Consider the following 13,596-nt stretch of genomic DNA (forward strand, 5'->3'; position numbering starts at 1 on the left):
GTGCTAGGACTCCCCATGAGTACCGGCACGGACATGCTCATGAACCTGGGCATGCACAACACCCTCTCGGAGGTGATTGAGGCACAGCAACTAGCTCAGGTCGCGCGGCTCTCCTCCGCCAAGGCTGGGCAGCGTCTCCTACAGTCGCTTGGATGTCATCATACGGGCAGTGCGGAACAGAAGATATCTCAATGAAGGGTACATATGAGGTGGAACCCTTCCCGCGTAATGTACATCCGCGGTACAATGTTGGCCGGCGAACGGCACGGGCGAAGTCTCTGCTTGGCTTCGTAGCTAAATCCCCGGGAAAGGTGGCTTTCGTCGATGCCGCGAAGTATGGCCGCTCGGACAGCTTTGCGGCCGTGGTTGTTGATTATCGCGGTCGCGTACTCAACTCAGCTTCCGTTAGGAAGGTGTCTGCCTCCGTAGCAGAGCAGGTAGCGATAGCTCTAGCTATGAAGGACCCTTCGCGTCCTGAGATATTCACCGACTCTAGGGCTGCCCTCCGGGCCTTCGCTTCGGGTGTGGTCTCAAGAGAGGCTGCCGCTATTCTCAGTTCGAGGGATGTAGGAGGCTTTCACACAATTACCTGGTTCCCGGCCCACATGGGGTCAAGGGTTCATCCGACAGTTGCCAACGTCAACGAACTTGCCCATAACCGTGCGCGAGAAATCACGTGCCGCGGCGGTGCGGGCGAGTCCGGAGGCGGCTTCACGGAGAGCTTCAGGGATCCACTTGGCACCTTCAACGAAGTTACTTCGCACTACCAACTGTCAAGGCGGCGATACCCCCTCCCGCATTCCAAGCTTACTAGGCCGCAGTCGTCGGTTCTCCGGATGCTGCAGGCAGGTTCCTTCCCGTCTCGCAGCGCGTTTAGCCACTTTGCTGAAGGCATAAATCCAGGATGTCCTAGCTGTGGGGCGGATAATTGCACACTGGCTCATATGCTCTGGCAGTGCCCGGCGTTACTTAGAGCAAAGTTCAGCACAGAAGAGGACTGGGAGAGGGCTCTTAAAAGCCACGAGCTCTCAGTCCAGCTGTCGGCAGTCCAGGAGGCCTGCGACCGGCCTCCTGGACTGCCGACAGCTGAAAAGCAAAGCAGCGAAAAGCAAAGCTATAGCGGCGAAGCTGCCCGCAAACGTGCGGCCAATGTTTGCGGATATTCGTTACTGCAAACAAAAACTGAGGAAGAAAGAGCAACTTTTATCCTCAGTGCCACGAAATGCGTTTATTGGCGAGGCCCAAGGCACACGCACACAATGCAAATGTTCAACGGCTTCACAATAGGCGAGCTTTCTTGGTGGCGATGGCAACTTTCTCGCGGGTTTAAAGGCGTCGGTTGACATCCCTGGTATAAAAACGCATTCGTGTCACGATGAAAAAATACAGGACCTGACACGTGAACGTGGGCTTGTGCTGGTCGCAACCCAGCCTCGTCAGATCGCACTCATCCAACTCGTCCAAGACCTTCCAAAATAGGTCCGCACAGAGACCTTCCTCATCAAGAGAAATTGAAATAGATTCATTTACAACTCAGATGAAGAGTAGCATCTTGATGCTGGGGTGCCTAAGGCTGCCTTCCTTGAAGCTCCGGTATGTACTTAAGTATGCATGAGAGCCAATGAGAGGAGCTTCTGAACTAACGTCCTGTAGACACAACTGGCACTCTTTACGCTTGGTCATTTTGTGTAAACATATCCAGCTAAGTAGTACACAGCACTGCCGTCTGGTGAACCTCTGAAGTAGCTGTACTCATCACTCATTTGTTCAGGAGTAATACATGGAAATGATGTCATTTCCAGTAGCCTAGCTTCAATGTCAGTGCGCAAGCTAGCTCTTTTTGACCTGTGAGCTTCTCCAGCGATCTTCAACGTGTCTTCCACAGAAACGAGCACAGCATTTGGTTCGCCTTGAACACTTCCAGGTAGCGCTGTCTTGATGGGTGTGTACAGGCTCAACAGGCGGCAAATCTGTGTAAAATTCACGACTGTAGGGTGCGACTCATCACCTCCAAATGAACGTGCGAGACCGAAATGCCGCTGAAAGAGAAATAACAATCATTACAGGCAAAGTCTATTGCGTCAATACATTCTAAATTAAAAGCAAAGTAATTCGTGCTACCTCCAAGGGGTCCTGCTTTAGCTTGGCAGTCAACACGTACCCTGCGTCCTTGTTGAAGAGATAACTGATGATGTCTAGCGTAGACAACAACGTTACACGTAGGGACTCCGTTGTCAGTTGAGAGGCAAAACGCTTTGTGCCTTTCTCCAATGCATTTTTCTCAGCCACATTTAAGACGTCCGAGAATTGCTTTATGATCTGAAAAAAATATATATAATTGATTGAACAATGATGCCAATTGACGGCATACGTACTGGTGATACTAGGCTCCAGAAAGATTGGTTGGGCTGCTTGCCTGTATCTCCTTGGAATTGCGCCTGATTCCCCGGGACGGAAGCTTTATGTTGAGCGCATCGAATACGTCGTTCAGCATTCTTGTAAACGTCTCAGTGCCTTTTGAATCTTCTAAGCCAGCGACCTTTGCTTCCCTGTAGACGCGTATTCCAACAGCTGTCCCACGGCTAAAGAGCTGTACAAGAAAGCATTACATTTTTTCCACATGTAAGTTCACAAAATAAAAAAACAGCATGCTTTTACAAAAACAAACTTTACCTGAGTAGCCAGTCTGACACTCATTTTTCTTAAGTTGTCAGGGGCAACATGTGCCTCGGTGAGTTTCGGCACGACTCGGACATCCTTATTCTTCTGTTTCAGAGTGTCACATAATGGCCAAAATTGATGCGAAGGTTGCCTGCCTGGAAATAACAAAATCAAACTGTGAAACTGCACTGAACGTTTGCGCATGGTTTTTTCTTTACCATTCCGTATGTGTGCTTCCTCAGGTGATACCTAATACACTTGACGATGTGTGGCACATTGCATATGAAGTAGATTTTCTGCGATGGCTCCCAGGGATGTTCAATAAAATGGCGCGATGCATGAAGTGTGCCTGAAACTCCAAACTGGCTCCACATAGGTCTGTTGTTGCCAGCCCCGTCACTGATCACAACCAGCATTGATGCATTGTTCTTATGAAGTTCCAGAACAGCACTCATGACAAGTTCTGTAAATACTTTCCCAGGAGCTGCTCCCTTTGTTGCAAAGCTGGCGACTGGCTGCACCCAATCTTCGAATAGTGGCACGCACATCAGTACCAATGCGTGGTCGGCAAGTTTATCTGAGTTTGGTGCTGTAACCTCGCCATAGTTCACAAAGCCGTCCATTTTGCATGAGGCCTTATTGAAGGAGGCGCCCTGCTTCAACTTGACCTCGTCAAGGAGCAATACTCCTAGCCGGCTTAGATCTGCTTTATCAGCGAAATTGCCTTTGATGCTGTGAAGCGCAACTTGATTAAAGCCATATTTGCATGAAATGCCGTTTATTATTTGGCGAAGACGAGCTTTTGATGGCAGCGGTAGCAGTTGCATGTCAGCAATCAAAGAGTAGGCTTTCGGGCTTGAGATGTGCAGTAGCAGACATGTCATGAGCCACTCGGCATCATATCGCCGGCCATTTCTCGACTTCACTTTCGCTGCCATGACAGCTGTCTCAAAGGCCAACTGCTGCCTGGCTGGAAGAACGCTAAGAGTGCTGTCAATTGCTTCCTCCGTAACGGCACTCAGCTGCTTCTTCACCAAAACAAGTTCTTTTATTTTTTCTCGCCTTGAGGTCGCGCGAATTGCTCTACGCCGAAGCGACTTCAAGCAAACACTCTGCTTTTTCCTGCAGTCTTCGCGCTGCTTTGTACGCTGCAGAAAAAGCTTGTTCAAGGTCCTACATTGAGCACATGTAGCGTTAAAGCTCAATAGAGTGCAGGTGTTGCGTCTCCACTTTTCACCTTCTTTTGTGGCCACCAGTGATGATGCGATCTTCGGGTACTCTTCAGCAGGGTATCCCTGGCACAGCTAAATCTTTTCAATGTACCGGATCAAACATTTCAAGTCATCAAACGAGTTCATTTCAATGCTCGGCTCCCCGGCGTAGACGTTGCGAGGCACGATTCGTTGCGAGGCACGATGCAAGGCGTTCGGCGTCTCGGGGCGGCCTGAAAAAATGTCTCTTCTCACCCGAAGGTAGAACGAAATCGTACCCGCTTTTACACCCGGGCATGAAACAGCGTGGCATGGTTCATACACTTGCCAGCACAGTCCACAAACGTCTGCGGGTACTCGCGCAAACGTTACCAAGCACACTGCAGCGGGCTGTTTACAACGGTCGTCCGGCCGTCCATGTCTGTCGCGACTTGCGCGACTTGCCGCAACGTGCAGGGCAAACTCCGTCGCGCGCGCCCCCACGCGGAGCGCAACAGAACGGCGTCAGGCGGAGCTCCGCAGTTTTTGAACTGGCAGGATCTAGTAACGTTGATTCACACAATCGCAGTGATCGGGGTCACAACCAAGATGGTGGAACAGCAACAAACCCGTCCTCCTCTTCTTCGTCCTCTGTTTAAGCGGCACATAACATTACCCTCCGGCGGTGAAAGCACCGACTCGGTGCACCAGGGCAAAGACGGTCGCGAGAATGGTCACTATACAGAGGCGTCGGTGAGTTCCGGTATGTGATAGGGCTTCAGACGGACAAAGCGAACAATGTCGGTGCGGGACTGAGTAGACGAGGACAAAGACAATGGCTCGATTTCATACGCCACGTCGGTCACTTGGCGGCATACACGGTATGGTGCGGTCTACGGGAAGATAGCTTTTCAGAAAGCCCAACCAGCTCTTAAACTGCCCGCTTTATTTATTAACGACTTTGAGCGGAACGCTGTTTTGTGTGTGCTTGGTTATGATTCGGTTTTTCCTTATTTTTTTATTTTCTCTCTCTGTCTCACTTTGAACACCCTGTTGCCGAACCCCAGTCCAGGGTAACACACCGGATACTACCTTCTGGTTAACGTCCCTGCCTTCCTCTTCTCTTTGTCTATCTTGTCTGCTTTAAATTTGTTAGAGAAAGTTTGCGTTAGTGTGGTGTTGTTCTTGTTACTGAGGTGTGCGCTTGTAAGCTTCTTTCTGTCGTGTTTTTTTCTCCCAAGATTCAACAGTTTTGATAAATAGGCTTACTATTAAAATAAAGTATTAACTAGTGACATTCAACAGGTTCAAATTGTTTTTCTGTTATACAGACAAAATGTTGTCGAACATGGGAAGTTCTTTAATGAGCAACACGATTTCTGCGCCTTAGTGCATTTTGCTGTGAGCCCGTAAAGCGTGGCTTCCACAATGGAAGCTTGGAGGAACTCTTTTCACACTGGTCCTAATGCACGTAAATACAGGCGTCCCTTTATGAGACAAGAACTACCGGCTGTTTACATAAGGCATTGTGCATTTGTTACAGCATCTCAATGGGAAAATCTTTCAACAGCCGATTCGAGGTTGTTGTTGTATTTAAAATCTTAGAAATATTTTAGTCATGCTTTTTAGGTACATGCTTTTCTGACGCGATGCTCGTTCTAGTAACGGTTTTTGTCAACGCTGCTATAGCGTGCTCCGCACTGTCTTCCTGTCATGACCACCGTAATTCTGGCTCGGAGCAAACTCGTGTGCCCGCGAAGCTCGGGTCATTCTCCATTGCAACCCAGTGGCCCTTGATGTAATCGATATCGCCACCATCACATACAGGGATGCTGTAATGTTCTCCGACTTTCACGCCACCTCAAAAAACTCCTCGAGGGGCGCTTATCTCAGCCGATGCGGTCAAGGGCCTACAGTATGGAGAACTTAGTCCCCCTACCGCTGCGCAGTGCTACGAGGGACTAGATGGGTAGAAAGCTGCCCACAGCGCAACGAGCACGTCAGCTGGGCTCCCCTCGCCCCACAGTGTCCAATTCGCAGCAGTATAGGCGGAGACCCTAAAGACCTCATGTTCGCCGGTCACAGACCAGCACAGACTGCAGTGCGAGGCATATGCTCCATCGCACCCACAACTGGTAGAAGAAGATAATGTGACAATAAGACGCCAATAAAGCAACACGTGCACTCATGGAACGATGGCGCATTACCTTTACCCGACGACCACAGCTGCCACTGTCGCTCTGTAATGTACCGGACTAACTGACACACCTGCTTCAGGAATACCCGTGACATGCAAACCGAAAGTAACCGGAGACGGAGGCGAACAGAGCACTACAAGCAAACGACTACCACGTATACAGCCGAACAGGCCCGTAGCTAAGAATATTTTTCGGGCAAGAGCGGCGGGGGGGAGCGTTTTTGCTGAAAAGCTTGACTAGAGAAAAAACCTAATTTATTATTTATTGTTGGGGAAAACACCTACTACACCAATATTTTTGGAGGTGGGGAAGTCCCGGGCCCTAGGCCTCCCCCCGGCTGCGGGCCTGCAGTCGAAACGACGGAGTCCAAGTTCGCCCTCGTGTACCATGCTGAGCTGGATTACCAGCTCTTCGCCTGGGCCAAGAACGAAGTTGAAGACAAAGGGTTCCTGCATGAACGAGTTTTTTCATTTCAAGGTGATCCCGAAATCCGCACGGATTATTGTTTTTTTAACAATGAGCATTTGTCTGTTGTCTAAATGTCCTTGAAGAAAATGTTGATCTCTGTTTTGTTAATGTTCAATGTTCAAAGCAAAAGGGATAACGAAGCGCACAAATTTGCAACTCAGCAAGAATAACACCAACTGCAGCCCTGTGTACTGCAGAGTCAGATCATCATTTTTCCAGGACAGACGCTGCACGCAACCTCCGCGTGCTCGCTCGCCAATGCACCACGTCAAATTGGAATGAGCCAGATTTCATCAATGCACGAATATACTCACTTCATCTCACGTTAAGCCTTCGACTTCCATCATGACTTTGCCGAGTGACCCTACCGTTCTATGTAGATTATGGCTGGGCGTAGCGTTTACCCATGCGTATGCGGCCCAAATAGGGATGGCCAACAACGCCGCCTGTGAACACTTCGTCGACGAATAAACAGCCCGACATGTTCTGTAACGCTGTCCGGAGTATAGCATATAGAGGTGCTCTCTTTTCATGCTTTGAACATGTTAGACGACTTGACTCTTAAGAACAAAGACTACTACGCCATCGTCCAGACATAACGTCCCAGAAGGCCTTACGAGCGTTACTCGGCTTCCTGCGAGCCACTGGCCTGTCAGGACGACTCTGAGTGGAACGCTCTCGTGTGTGCGTGTGTGTGTGTTTGTGTGTGGGTGGGTGTAATTCTTTTTTCCCCTGAATTATTTATTTTCTCTCGCTCTTTGGACCCGCTATTCCCCAACCCTAGTGCAGGGCAGCACACCGGATACTATCTTCTGGTTAATGTCCCCGCCTTTCCCTTCTCTTTCTCTCCTTTGTCTGCTTAAAATTTGTTGTTAGATAAAGTTTTCAATAGTGTGATGTTATTTTTGTTACTGAGGTGTGCGGTTGTAAACTTCGTTCTTTGGTGTTTTTTCTCCCAAGTTTATATAGTTTGGATAAACAGGCTTACCACTGGAATAAAATGTTCGCTAGCGACATTCGACAAGTTAAAATTGTGTTTCTGTTTACAGACAAAATGTTGTCGAATTCGGTAAATTCTTTATTTACCAACACGATTCGTGCGTTCCAGTGCATTTTGTTGTGTGCCTGCGAACCGTTGCTTCCACTTTTGAATCTCGGAGCAACTCTGATCGCACCTGCTCTAATGCACGTAAACGCACATGTCCTTTTATGAGATAACCAATTCCGATCGTTAACATAGGCTCGGTGGATTGTTACAGCATTTCAACCGGGAAAGCTTCCAACAGCCGAGTCGAGGTTGTTGCAGTATTTAAAACCCTACAAATATTTTAGTCACCAATATGTATTGTATGATTCAACCTTTATTTAACGAATTGATTACCACGATGAAATCGGGTTGTTAAATCGGTGACCTTGTATATCAAGAAAAGGAATATTTTCGTCATTCGAAATGTAACCTGTAACGTAGCGGGACAGCGTTGTAAGCAGGGAAAGCATTGCTAAGTAGGATGGTGAAGGTTAGTTGCCTGTGGTTCCCTTTATACATGGTTTTGCACTTTAATTAACATGGGAATGATTTGATAATGCAATAGCCTAAACGCTCACTCAAATTAAAGAAAGAAAAAACATTTGATGGTCTCTTTAATCCACAGTAGTCAACATCAAAACGAACCACTTGCTTCATATACTTGCTTTCTCATTTCATTGTCTTTTGTTATGGCTAACCTATATGCCCATAAAACAGCCCAACAAGACTCAAACGAAGGTGGTATTGAATACAGCTACGGTCTCAATGATTGCGGTCTAAATATCAATCGTTACAAACCCTATATAAAAAAGTTTTAAAGTGACATCAACACAAAATATCGTTTCAAATGCCGCGCTGAATATTCGACGGGGAGGTACTTTGGCACTGACTTACTGAAAGTTGTAACTAGAAACACATTTTTTGGGAACCCTTCGGAAGAGTTGGTCAATGGGCAGTTGTAGAATAGAGGCTGCATAAAGGGGAATCAATGGCCTCTGACAAGCTGGCTGGCGTTTTGATGGCGGACCTATCTTTGTGAAAGGCGCCTTGTCATCACTGGCGTGTGAGATTTCAAAGGGTTATAGGTTGACATCACGTCACATGGTGTTGCTGTCGCTGTACGTTATCGGCAAAAGAAGAAATCACAAGGGAAATGGGCATCTACGTCGCGTCTCTGAGCATCTCAGTAGAGGAACAAGGCTCTAGTGATATTATAAAAAGAAAACAAAGGAAGACTAAAGGGTGACTGGGCCTAAGAGCTGAAGGAACACGGAGGTGCGAAAAAATTGAATTAAAGAGGGGAGAAAGAAGCTGCATTTAAAAGAAAGCAGAAAGGAAGCATTTCAAATAAAACGTTCAGATGAACGCAGTTGCTTGAGGAAAGAAAACAAGACAATCAAAAGCAGGTTGGTTGGGTTCACTCTGAACGAATGCTGCTATCACAAGAGAGATGAGAGCCGCATCGGTCATTTAAATGTCTTTTTTACGTTATACACACAACGGAGGATGTCTATCTTTCACATGTGTCTACTAGAGAGAGAAACTGTACTACACTATACGTAAAGTCTGAATATGTCGGCTACGAAGCAAGCTACATGACAGTTGAGCTAACCCTCAATATTTCGTTCTTGTTGCTCGATATGGGAAGGTAAGAACCTTTGCTCTACAGCAAAATTTCAAGAAGACGATATAATATACAGGCCAATAAAGCAGCTTCATATTGGAAGCCAAAAGTGCTTTCGAAAATCAGTTCATTCACTTCACTCTTTCTTCATTTTTTGTATGGCTTACCGGGCCGTGAGAACCACACATCTTGTATGGCGTATCCGGCCGAGACAGCGCCGGTAATTTTCTGCGTGGCTGAGCGCACCAGGAGCCTGCGCGACCTAGTGCAGGAAATTTGCAGCGTATGCATAGGCCGGCCGAGATAGCGGACATCTTCGTGTGCAGTGCCTCTGTGTTAGAATTTGCCTTACGTCAAGGTTTCGACGACGCATTTATTTATTTATTTATTCACCTGTTTATTTATTGATGCAGTTGCAATGTGCACCAGCATGAAGCGAAATGCACTACTTCTTTAGCCCCCACCGGCATTGATGCTTAAGATGAGGACAAGTCAATGTATTGACCTGAATGATGCAACGTTCTTCTGCATTTAGATGATGAACTCCTAGAGAGGGGAAGTTAAATGTAAGATTGGTCATGGGGGAGTCATGAATCGGTATCGTATTGAGTGATACCCGAAAGTGTACGCTTGGGACAAAGCCTGGTGCCAATCCCTCGATCAGCGGGGTCGTCGAGGAATCCGAGAAGCGATCATGGGTCGTTAGGTGCTGCAGCGGTGCTGTATGTGGCGATCCTTAGTTTCTTGCGCCGTCTTACAGCTCTATACTCCATCTCAGAAGTACCTTGCAGCAGTGTGGAAGCTGGAGGGCTTCTTAGCCATTCGGAAACGCGAAAGCCCCTCAAGATGTATACATCTGCGTTGTGTAGTCTGCTCGCAGTCTGCTGAGCGTCTCTTTGGCGTCGGCTCGCCTGCTTTTTCGGTACTTGCTCTCCGCAGTTGACATGGGTTTTTTTCATGTCTGAATGTATAAATAAATAAGTAAGGCTAATACCTCCCTCCTTGTCGCCACCATCTACACGTCATGTGGCTATTTGAACGCTACGTATCTTATATCATTCGCGAAGCGTGTATCATTACATCTTCCAACTAAAGTCCCAAAGGCTCAGTTATGGTACTGCCGAAAGTAGCTTGATACTGACGACCCGGCAGCTCAATATTCAGGTCCCGTTACAGTTTGTGGGTGCCTCAATGTGTCACGTACTGTGCGTGCCCTCAGTTGACCAATAAGTGAATAAACAAAACATACTCTTCAACGTATATTCGTGCTGCAATGTTTATTGCGTAACTGGTAAAGAAAATGTTATGGGGAAGTTTTTTAAACTTTTAATAGTCACTGCCATTCAAAGTGTTCATCGTCCATATTGTCCTCGTCAGAAGTTGTGTCCTGCCCTGAATTGACGACTGCTTGTTGGTTGTCAACTACATCGTCAATGATGTGGTCCATTTGCTTCATCTTCTCTTCTTCCTCAACCACATGTTTAACATAGTTATTCCTCTTCTACGGAATTATTTGTGCTATGGCCCCTGCAACTTGTTTCTTCACCTCTTCCATTTTAAATGCCTGGTTCGCAGAAGCCACAAAAACGCTTCATGTCGCTCAACACCAGCTCTATGAGATTGAGCTGGCAGCGATACGGCGGTTGCCTTAAAACGAGGTGTCCGGCTGCAGCAGAAATGCAGTCAATACGATATGAGTTACCATCTACATTCAGTCTGAATAAGCTTCATCAGTTTTGCCTTTACCATATCGTCACTCCACGGAACCGCTTTTTCTGAAAGCCGCGCCTGCATTTTCCTTTTAAGGTTACTCATGCGGGGGACGTTTTCTTGCCTCACGGGGTGATAGGGCACGTTGGCGAGGACAAGCACGCTGTTCGGAGGAAGGCATGGTAGTAGAGTTTTTTCAAATCATTTTTCATAATGGGGGCTGTCCATATCTTTCTGATTGTCTCCTCTGTCCTTTCTCGCTTGAAATATTTCTCCGGCACCTTGCACAAAGTCATTCTCGTTTCCGCAGTGCGCCACGATCAATCGGGCTTCCTTTCTGCTCGGGTTCTGCAGGCCAACTGAAGGTCCGGCCTTTTTTGCTTGTTCCGCAGTTTTGACACTATCCTCGACCCACACCTTATTTGTCGTGCGCCCTACGTTAACCCATGTTTCATCAGTCTAGAAAATGGGCCGTCCTTGCCGCCGTGATTCTTCTATTTGCCGTAAATACTTGCATCGGCACTGAACTATGTTAGATGCCTCAATAAGGAGGGCGTTTTGGGACCGTTTCTTAAACCGCAAACCTATCGTCCTCAGCATGCGATGCATGGTTGCGGGTGAAAGTGAAGGCAGTTTCACATTTGGTGACGTGAGAGGAAAGCTTTTGCAACGTGGGAATTTCGTTCCTCTTGAAGTGATCATGCACCACTTGTCGCAGCACGATCAAGTCAAAATCGTCGAGTTTCCTTCTGCGTTCACGTCCTCTATCGCCACGCAAGAACCTCTTCGGGGACGCCACCTTGCCGTTTATTCGATGTTCAGAATCCGATTTGTAGATGGAGCGTTCGCTGGCGTTTGTGAGGAACGCAGTTCTTTTTATGACAGCGTTCACACTTGCCTTTCACCAAGTTCTTTTTTTACCGCACCAAACACATTAAGCACCACTAATCTCGCTTGTTTTGAAAAACAGTTGATCTTTGTCCTGCAGCGCTTTGCAGATTCATTTTACGCACCTTCAGCGGCCATCGCACACTGGTCTTGAGCGGAAGAGCAACTTATCGGTGCAGCAAACAATTTTGTGCATTCGGGGCGTCTCTCATCGTGGGAGCATCACCAGCGCTAATGTTGTGGCGCCATCTGCTATATTTACATCAAACCAATTTTACGGTTCCGCACCACCTTGGTAGTCCTGGCAGCATGTAAACAAAGGAGCGATCTAAATAATAGCGACAAAATATACCTCATGCCTTGCCCTAGCGTTAGATGAGACGAAGCGAGGACAGACTATACCACTTATTTTTCGCTCTCTAGTTAGAGAGCAAGTAAAAAGCACGAATTCGGATGCAAGCGGATGGTCTGGGCTGTAGGGGGGTGGCATGTTGGTGCACGTCATCGCGTTTAGGGAGCTTAATACAATTACGAGCTGGTAATTTCTGCAATAATTACAGTTTGCGAAGTACATGCCTAACGTACATCATATCGCTGTAACGCGTCATGCAAGAAGCATAGCTAAAGCCCTTGTATATGATTAATAATAAATCCATTATGCCCGGAACTATAATATATTACCACGCCCACTTCTTGTCTTGTTTTGATGTAGTCGGGTTTGACCGGCAGGGACGGTTATCAACGCTCGACGCTGTCCGCGAAGCAGTGTTCGAGAAATTTCTCGATTGTAGTAGATCGTTTTGTTAAGATTTCGCGCCGCACGCGAATGTTCCAGCTTTATCGAGAGATAACGCCGCCACCAGCGATATCGCTGGAAAGTTCGATATCACCTGTATAAAAAACCGACGCACCTGACCGCTAGTCAGTTGATCGACGGACGACGCCCTGTTCGCCGCTATCATTGTACAGCGTGTATTGCTGTAGTTCTAGTTCTCATTTTCCCGGCCACAAGTTCGGCCAAATAAACAGTTTCATTCTGAAAACGCCGACTGCTGTCTTCGTCGACGTCACGACCACGTGACAATATGCTGCGCAAGAGTACTGCCTGTGTATTCCTCGTAGCTTCGGCAGTGCTGCAACGTAATTGTGAGATGGAGTACCGTTCTCGTAATAGGTCGAGCGCATGCCTTGACAGAACTTCGTCGCCATTTCTGTGGTAACAAAGGAAAGAGCCGTTGTCTACGACCAGTGCACAACCGGCTTCCTTAGGTCAGGTGCTAGAGCTCCATCGGGGTATTGCAGATGCTACAGGTGCCCATATCCGAATCTTCCTATATTCACGAAGGTTTTCTTTTATGCGAAAGCACTGCGCGAGCAACGAAGCAGGTTTCTCAACTTTCTGTACCCATTTGGGGAAACCCTGCAGCCGGAGGGTAGCCACCATAGGTTGTAGGGGAGGAGGAAATTGTTAGAGTTGGATCTAGTATAGAGATAACTGACACGATGACATTTGGCTCGGTATATTGCTTCCACAGTATCATAGCACCGAGTCTGTATTTTAGTTGCTTGAGGCATGCTGTCCATTATCTGTTCATGTGGTTATAACTTGGAGATTGCAGCATGGTGTATGCCTGGCTATGTGCAAATTCAGTTTCTGTTATACGCATGTTCGCGGAATCCAGCGTAAGTAAAGAAAATCACGCTTCCGCCACGTGGGCAAAGCAATGAAAGCGATAGTGAAAAATTGTTACGTTAAACGACGTAAGGCTAGCGTCTGGCCTGGTGTACTCATCAAAACGCTTGCGTAACGTAACGCGGCCGCTGTTTTGA

The 13,596-nt window shown here is 47.4% G+C and overlaps 1 pseudogene; it reads right to left on the bottom strand.

The window, feature by feature from the left end:
* Positions 1 to 1,241: 1,241 nt before the first annotated feature.
* Positions 1,242 to 11,904, bottom strand: LOC119382053 (uncharacterized; annotated as a pseudogene).
* Positions 11,905 to 13,596: the final 1,692 nt, after the last annotated feature.

The sequence above is a fragment of the Rhipicephalus sanguineus genome, chromosome 2 (assembly GCF_013339695.2).
Source record: "Rhipicephalus sanguineus isolate Rsan-2018 chromosome 2, BIME_Rsan_1.4, whole genome shotgun sequence".
In the NCBI taxonomy this organism is placed as follows: Eukaryota; Metazoa; Arthropoda; class Arachnida; order Ixodida; family Ixodidae; genus Rhipicephalus; species Rhipicephalus sanguineus.